This window comes from Micromys minutus (assembly GCF_963924665.1).
Source record: "Micromys minutus genome assembly, chromosome: 29".
NCBI classification, from domain to species: Eukaryota; Metazoa; Chordata; class Mammalia; order Rodentia; family Muridae; genus Micromys; species Micromys minutus.
The window spans coordinates 36,607,166-36,615,620 of record NC_137964.1 but is presented as its reverse complement, the minus strand read 5'-3'; the positions used below and the strand labels follow the sequence as shown (position 1 = coordinate 36,615,620).

At 43.5% G+C, this 8,455-nt stretch overlaps 1 protein-coding gene across 5 annotated transcripts in view; it reads left to right on the top strand.

The window, feature by feature from the left end:
• Nucleotides 1-4,327: 4,327 nt before the first annotated feature.
• GOLGA3 (golgin A3) overlaps nucleotides 4,328-8,455 on the top strand; it is a 46,546-nt gene continuing 42,418 nt past the window's right edge. For 2 of the 5 annotated variants that reach the window (XM_080941169.1, XM_080941165.1), the window contains exon 1: nucleotides 4,328-4,726. The gene's annotated coding sequence lies outside the window, so the exon portion shown is untranslated. Of the gene's footprint in view, nucleotides 4,727-8,288; nucleotides 8,342-8,455 lie in introns of all 5 variants that reach the window. The other 3 variants (XM_080941168.1, XM_080941167.1, XM_080941166.1) reach the window with 3 other exon arrangements.

Here is an 8,455-nt window from a genome sequence, read left to right as displayed (position 1 = left end):
GGCAGTACTCTGTGTTTGTGGGAGATGGTTCTCTCTTTTTTTTTTTTTTTTTTTTTGATTCTAATAAATGAGCTGTGTTTGTTTCTCTTCTGTGTTGTATTCATATGTGAGATGCCACGTGTCTCATGCTAATGCACACAGGCACCACTTCACTACACTGCTTGTTCGCTACTCTTAATATTTACTTTACTGCCTGCTAGTCAATCTGGTGTCTTCACTAACATATAATGTCAAGAAGTGAGCAAACAGGATGTTTGAGCTCAAAACCTTAGAACATGGCAGCACTGAGTATGTTATCTGCACCTTGAGCTCTGGTGCTCAATATTTAATCCCTGATCCCGTACTCAGGTCTGCAGGATCCTACTCCAGAGGGAAGCACCTGGGGCATCAGCACCAGGACATCAAGCTCCTTGGGAATCCCTTAATCCTCAGTCCTTTAAGAAAGCATAACTACGAGTCACTTAGAGGGGCTGAAGAGACTCCACACAATTTCTGATGAGCACATGGCAGAGAGCAATGTCATTGTCAGGCTCTAGCATTAGGGATCTTTGGGCCTTGTTAAGCAAGCCTTCCTGGGTATAATTTGAGTGAGCTGCCTTTAGACGCAGGTTTGTGGAACTCAGGCAGTGTCTTTATGATCATCTGAACTTCCTTTCTTGAGATTATATATTAGTTACTTTTCTTGTTGGTATGAGAAATAAGGAAGGGCTTGAAAGTTGGTTCCTAGTTTGAAAGTATAGTTTATTGTAGAGGGAAAGGCATGTTGATGGACGCTTCTCACATTGAATCCACAGTCAGAAAGCAGAGAGAAATGAATGCAGGTCCTCACCTTTCTCTTTGCATTCTGTTCATGTTGAAGACTCAGCCCATGGGATGGTGTAAACTATACTCAGAGTTGTTCTCCTCAGTTAGACCTTCCTGAAAACAACCTCACAGATACACCCAGAGTTGTTTCCTAGGTGACCTCAAATCCAGTCAAGTTGATAATAAAGTTGAACCACTCCACCCAAAAAACCAATAATCTGGAGTTGCTTTGCCTGTTATCACTTATAGGGTAGGCAAGTTTCCTCACAGAATTACCACAGACTCTTTTCTCTGTAGCTCTTGAGCCTAGCCTTGGAACATACCGAGAGTGGAGCCTGCAAATATCCAGAGTCTCTGCTTCCTGGTGCAAGGGGCATTTCATATTCCTTGTTAATTCTGTCTGAACTTGTGGTCAGCTTGGTCTACATCTCTGCCTTGCCAGCTGCTATATCTTTCTATTTGCTATCAGAAAGAACCCTTCCTGCCCTATTGGGTTCCAAGCTCAAGCCAGAAAAGGGTCATAGGGGTGCTAAAGGAACCAAGCTGTACTTAGTACAACTTCATTGGGCCAGACTTCCAATTACAACTGAGAAAATTGGCTTAAAACAAAGGAGCCCCTACTTGGCTTATTCATCTTGATTACCTTATACTGCAGGTAAGAGGTGGTGGGGATGATCAGACCATGATTCCAGCAAGCTTCTCTACCCTGGAACTGGTATTTGCCTCAAAGACACAGCTAACCCAGAGGTGGAGGTGGGAGTTCAAAGTGGGTTTCTGCCAATGGAAGGGACCCTGGTGACAGCTTACCCTGCATTGGTCTGGCAGCCTAAGAGCAATGGAGGCCCGGATGGCCTTAAAAAACTATAGCAACTCTTTCAGGTAACAGACCTAGAAACTTGCCACCAGAAGTTCAGAAGTAGGAAACTGATACAGTACAAAGAACACAAAAGACCAGTGTGGATCTAACTTCAAGTGTAGCATGGTGTAGGAACCCCAGGCATTGTCCCTGAGTGTTCTCTGACTTTGCCTTTTCTCTGGCTCCTCTCAAGTTTTGTATGCATACCAGTTAATGTTTATACACTGTCAGGGCTGTATAAATGGGCTGGGTTTCTCCTCAAGAAATGAGAACAGAGACCCATAAAGTAGGAGAGGCCAGGCTTACAGACTCACCAGATACAGTTAGCCACATGAATAAGCTCAGGCGATCTATAGCAGGACTGTCTCCTCATACCGTCAAACAGACATTAGTTTAAACATCATAGAACCCCATAACTTACATTAAAACCAAAAGGAATAAGCACTTGGGCTTAAAGCACTTCCTAGTCTACTGTAGTCACAGGCCTTTTCATCCCCACTCAAGTTCCCCAAAATAACAACTGAGGCTGAATTATATGTGAATAAATGCTTAGGCCATAAGCTTGGGCCTGTTCTCCCAACTACTGCATAACTCAGTAACCCATTTCTTCTAAGTCCTGCCACATGGCTTGTTAGCTATCCTTGGTTCATGAGAAAATGGTCAAGAGTTTCAGGCAACTCTCTCCCAAGCCTCAGACTCTATTCCAGAATCCTCTCTACATAGGAACTTCCGCCTCCCTATTTCATAGGCTAACAACCTTTTATTGACAAGTGAAGCTTCCGTACATTGCACAGTCTATTACTCTCTGAGAGTAATAGATTCTGAGAGAGCAGATGCTCTCTGAGCTCCCTGAACTATGTACTTTCCTTATGCCTGTGACTGGATAGTGTGTTACTTGTCTTTCTGGCATCTCACCACCCACACGTACCATGAGAGCCTGACTTTATGGTCTTCAGCATCTCAGAAAATATTATGACCTTATGACTCAGGTCAAAACCTAGGTATTGTCTCATTCATCTCTCTCGAAGAGCAACTGCATTCTACATAACAGGAATGAGCGCTGTTCCCACAGGCAGAGTTTGCCGGGGCGAGAACTCTATCTCTCTGTAGCCTTCCCTAGCCTCACACTGACCCTCCCTCCCTGTGCTACTCATATTAACACTCTCCTAGATCTTCACATGTTCAGAGCTGACTGACTTCTTCACAGGAGCCTGGGAGCACTTTGGACTTCTGAAGCACCTTTCCATAGTTAAGTTTTGTTTAGGAACTGGCTCAGATTGATGAATGGCCTCTAAATATTTTTAAAAATTATTATTGTGTATGTGTATGAAATGTGTGATACATATGGTGAGTGTATCATGGTACACGTGTTGAGATTAGAGGCCAACTTATAGAGTTGGTTCACTCCTCCCACCTTTAAATGAGCTTCAGATCTCCAGTCCTATGCTGCAAGTGCCCTTACTTTGAGCCATTTACCAGATTCAGAGGTCTTTTCTAAATAATCCATAAGATTGCAAAATACCTGCCCACCTATCTCTTTATTCATCTCTGACATCATCTCCTGTGCTGGATGTCTGTTGCCAACTGTTTCCCAAGAAGTAAGTTTCTTGAAAGCAGGGATTTTAGACAGCATCTGGCTAAGTCCTTTATACACAACAGTTCTCAGTAGATACAGCAGGTTCCCCATGAAGATATAAAGCTGGAACTCCGTCAGTCCTTTTGTCCACCTCAAGACCCTTCAATTTTGTTCATTGATGAACAGAAACAAAAGAGAAGTATCCAAACAATCGAATAGTATTGAGCAATGAGAATGAAGCACTAAAAGATGTACAACATGGATACAATTTGAAAAAGAACTCAAAGCTACATAGTACATGAATGGTGTATATTGGTATGAAATGTACAGGCAAGGACACTCAGAAATGAAGCAGAGTGGTGACAAGGGGCTGAAAGGGGGTGAGGAGAACTCCAAGGAAAGTGTAAAGTTGGGTTATAGAAATAGGTATACAACTACTGATAATTACTGAAATAACTATCAAATTGTAGACGAGCAAATTTTACAGCATGTAAATTACACTGTAGTAAAGCTATGGCAATTTTTATTTGGTGTTGGAAATGTAGCTTGGAGGTGAGGAGGTTGATAGACATGTCTGTCCAAGGCCCAGGATACAGTCTCTAGCGCTGAAAAACAAATGTAAACGTAGCATTTTTCCCATGTAGCTGTGGCATCATTTTAATATTGTTTGTTGCAAGAACTTCCTTTCCCTATCTCTTCATATACTAGAGACTGAGCCCAAGAGTTCTGAGCTACATTGCAGACATCTCTTTACTTTTTAACACAAGTCCCAGTTTATAGTCCAGCCAGACCTCGAGCTTATGATACTCTGCCTCAGACTTCCTCGTGTTAGTCATGCAGTCGCGTGGCACAGCGTCCAGCCGTGGATAACACTGGCATCATACAAACTAGGCTTCCAAACAGTTGGGAACTTAGGAACAAGTTTCCTGTACCGTGGTGGAGGCGGTGTCTGGCGGGAAAGCCACGCCCTAGGGGGCGTGACCACGAGAATCATCATACCCACCAGTCAGAGGACCGTGAGGGGCGGGATCGTGGCTAGTCCTCATTACGTCACTGCCGCCGGAAGCTTTATTTATTTGGGAGTGGGTGCTCTGATTTGATCCTTAAGACTGGAAGTTGTTTCTCTGAAGGAAAGGCACGCAAAATTTCAAGGCGACTTAATGAAGGATCTCTCAGTTCTGTACGGAGACCCATACCAACCCTGATTTGAAAGTGGCTACTGGCCGCAGAGGCCACCCTGTCTTCCGGAACGAAGACCTCGCGGACAGTTTGTTTCCGGAAGGTTGCCCGAGACTGGTGCCCTGTTGCGCCCCGCCCCTTGCACAGCCACGTCCTACCGGAGCCGCAGGGTTGGGCCGCTACGGGTGAGGGCTGTGGGGCTAGTACTGAGGAGGGTCGGGACCTTGTGGTGGACGACCGTGGAGGGACTGCTGGAGCTACCCTGGCCACGCCAGGAGAGGTGTACGCGGGCAAAGCGGATGCAGAGTACGGTGAGGGTCGTGAAGTGTTTGGGTCAGCGGCAGTCAGCTTTAGTCAGCTTTTCCTTTTACTCTGTGTGGGGCTGGAAGCCTGCCTCGGACTGGTGTCAGTACCGGGTTGGTACATGCAGAGGCTTCCTCTGCACCTCAGAGGATGCGGTCGGCCCTGAGGACGTGTGCTACTGCTGCTTGGATGGGTCAGCGTGTTTGAAGTCTGCTCCTTTTGCAGTTGATGACGAACGTGACATGGTGGCAAGTCGTTCAATGCGCGGGGAACTTACTGTTTTGACTCTAGTGCTCAGAGGTGTTTCACGGTGCTGTTAAACATGGTCAGAGAGAGCTAGGTGAACAGCTTACCATCTTCCCACAGATGCTTACGGAATGTTTATAGAAAGAAAGGTCCCAGGATACAATAGTGTTGTGGTCTCTGTTTTCATCACTTTATGGTGGATGTATACTGACAACTGAAAACAGTTGAGAGGATTAGCTTTGTGCGGCCTGCGAAAGAGTTTACTTTTGAGTCAAGGCAGGCCTCCATGACAAGAAGCGTCTGTGTAAAACTATGGAGAGAAATGTCTCAAGAAGAGTGAACAAGTTTAGACCCTATGGAGAGTCCGTTGTACTACTGCTGGATGTGTACTATAGCCAGATAATGAAAAAAAGGCATAGCATGTGAGGGATATAGACATAAGTAGGAACCCCATTAATATTGTCACCAGTTTAGGCTAAGAGGTTTGTATTTTGTTGTCAGTAGGACGTTGTAAACCATTTACAGATCCTCCTGACTTTTACTTTTATAATCCTTTAATGACTCAGATACAGTGTGCCTTGAATGGAAAGAAAAGGAAAAAGCTGGATATAGTGGCACACGTCTGTAATACTAGCTCTTGGGAAGTCAACCAGCTTGAGGCCCAGGCTACATAGCAAGATTCTGTCTAAAAATCCAGAAACAGATTGGAGAGACTTCTCAGTGGTTAAATGGTTATAGAGTCGGATAACCCGAGTTCCCTGGAAGCCCTGTGGTGGAAGGAAAGAATCCACTCTTCAGCTGTCCTCCAATCTCCACACTCTGTGTATATGAACACAGACAACGATTTGGAAAATCTTGTTTCCTTCCTACTTCTCAGAAAAGAAACAGAAGAAATGAGAGTTACTCAGATTTTAAAATAGCCGGGTTTTGGCCAGTTGCTTTAAGTAGTGTTATTTTCTCAAGTGAGAATGTAATTGCAATCGGCTTTTACTATTACTTTTGAACAGCTGTTGAAAGGAGAAATAATCACACTGCTTAGCAGAGGCATGAATAGATCCTATATCTTACTGTAGTCAATCCTAGCAAACACTTTGTATTTATTTTTTCTGTTTGTATTGATGAGGAAATAAGTGAAGAGTGGGTCAGACATCTACCTAACAAGATCTTACAGCCAAATAGAAAAACAGAATTTAAGGCAAACATGTTTTGCCTCAAAACCTATCACTTATGTCTTTGCTGTACCTGAGGCTGGCCTTTGGTTTTTATTTACAATAGTGCAGCATCAACCAGACATCTTCAGGACATCCTGTTTTATCTTTGCTTGTGTTTCATGTCTAGTTGATGAAAACCTCAGTAATGGAGTAGCTATTATTTGTGGATTGTTTCTATGGCTGGGAAAGCTAGAAACCTGTTGGCACCTGAGATGGTAGTCTCTCAATGTGAACTCTGGGTGAACTGCTAAAGTTAGGTATATCTTGGGGAAATCTTGGTGGTAGCTTTGTTTTGCCATCTAGAAATGGGATTACAAATGGTTAAACATGAATCTGTAAACTGAGTGAAGTAGTACATGCCCATAAGCTTAGCATTCAGAAGGTGGAAGCAGGAGATGCTCTGTAAGTTGGAGACTGTCCTGGGCCATATATCAAGCCTGTCTAAAAAAAATTCCAAACCCAAAACAAACAGATTGAGCTGGCTGAGCTGGCTCAGTTAGGGCCATGCTGGCTATACAAACATGAGTACTTGGTTGTGTTCCTTCTCCAGAGCCCAAGTAAGAGAGCTGGGCACAGCAGTGTACACTTGTAACTCCCACACTAGGGAGGTAGAAACAGTCAGACCTCTGGGGCTTACTGGCCAGCCGGCCCATTCCTAGTAATGAATTCCAGCTCGGTGAGAGATACTGCCTCAAGAACCAAGATGAATGGCACCTAAAGATGTGCAAATACATATGCACAAAAAAAAAAAAAAAAAAAAAAAGCCAAACTGACCAAACCAAAGGAAAAGATAACTATAATGACAATGACCTCTTTGTTAAAAAAAAAAAAATCACAAATGTAGTGTATATTATCAAAAATTGTGTGTGTGTGTGTGTGTGTGAGCACACGTGCATCTCCCCACTGCACCCCAGCTGTCTCCTCTTCCTTGGTGTCTAGAGAGTTGTCCTTGTCAGCAGTCTGAGGTAATGAGACCCTGTATGACTGAATCATGCCTACCCAAATTCAAAGAAGACTGAGGTTAGACAGTAAATTCCAGGTTACTGCCCTTCAGGCAGGACTGCTGTCAGAAGCCTAACTCCTAGCACAGTACAGGAATTCATCTGTAGATCCACTTTAGGAGAAGCTAGCTGACTGAATAGGAGCCATTGAATGAATTAACCAGAGTCAGTTATAGTTGGGGGTCCTCTGTTCTGGGGGGGCTGTACCATTTTATCCATCTCTGAAAGGAAGAAGGACTGCTTAGGAATCAGATGTTTTGCTCAGCACAAACTCAAAGTAAGGGGAATTAAGAGGCAATATGTGGTGGTCTCTACCCTGTGACAACCTGATACATTTATCACCAAAATTTAAATCACTGGAACTTGAATATTAGTGGCTAATGATTGTCTAATAACAGTGTAAGTTATGGGCCTTGCCACTGCGTCTAAGGCATGTTATCTCTGGGACTCTTTGGCTTCTCTCCTTTTGTGTTTATCTTATACTAGACCTAGATGTCATCAGCTAAGTTGATAAGCTAAGCTGACTTCATTATTGGTGAGTTCCTTCATTCATAGATAATCATCAGTCACAGAGGGCAGATGGAGTCTTGGGCTGTGTGTCTGCAGTGACAGGTGTCAGTGTGCTAGCCCTTCTTTTGAGTCAGCATCACACCTTGCTAGTGAGCACCATCCTCTCAGGCTTCTGTAATTTCTCAGTGTGATTTTTTTTTTTTTTTTGAGAGCCAGCATCTCAACTTTGTAGCCCAGGCTTGTTTGTAACTCACTGTAGACCAGATTGTCTTCAAACTCTGAGATCCACCAACTCCTGCTTCCTGAGTGCTAGAATTAAAAGCATGTGCTACCACACCCAGCTTCAGTGTGATATATAAGAACAGGATGTAGGTTATTTTGTCATGAAAGAATAATAAGGAACTTATTCTGAAAAGTAACATAGATAGGAATATTCCTACAGTGTGCCTGGAAGCTTATATTTAAGTCTGACCATTTGATAAGGAAATAAGCTAGTAATACCATCAGCACACTTCAGTGTTGAAAACTAATTATCAGACTCACAGTGAAGTTATATTTTCTTAAACTTAATTCGCCATAGTGATTTCTGGTTCTGCTAATAGGGAAAAATGGATGGTTACCTGCTGTGAGATGCCTTCTCTGCCTACTTTCTAAGGTAGCTGCCTTTCTGTGTGTCCTTGGATCTTCGTTCAGGATCCCCATTTAGCATACTATTACCACTTCATCCTTTAGTAATCACTTTTTAAATTTTCACTCCTTGACCTTGGGC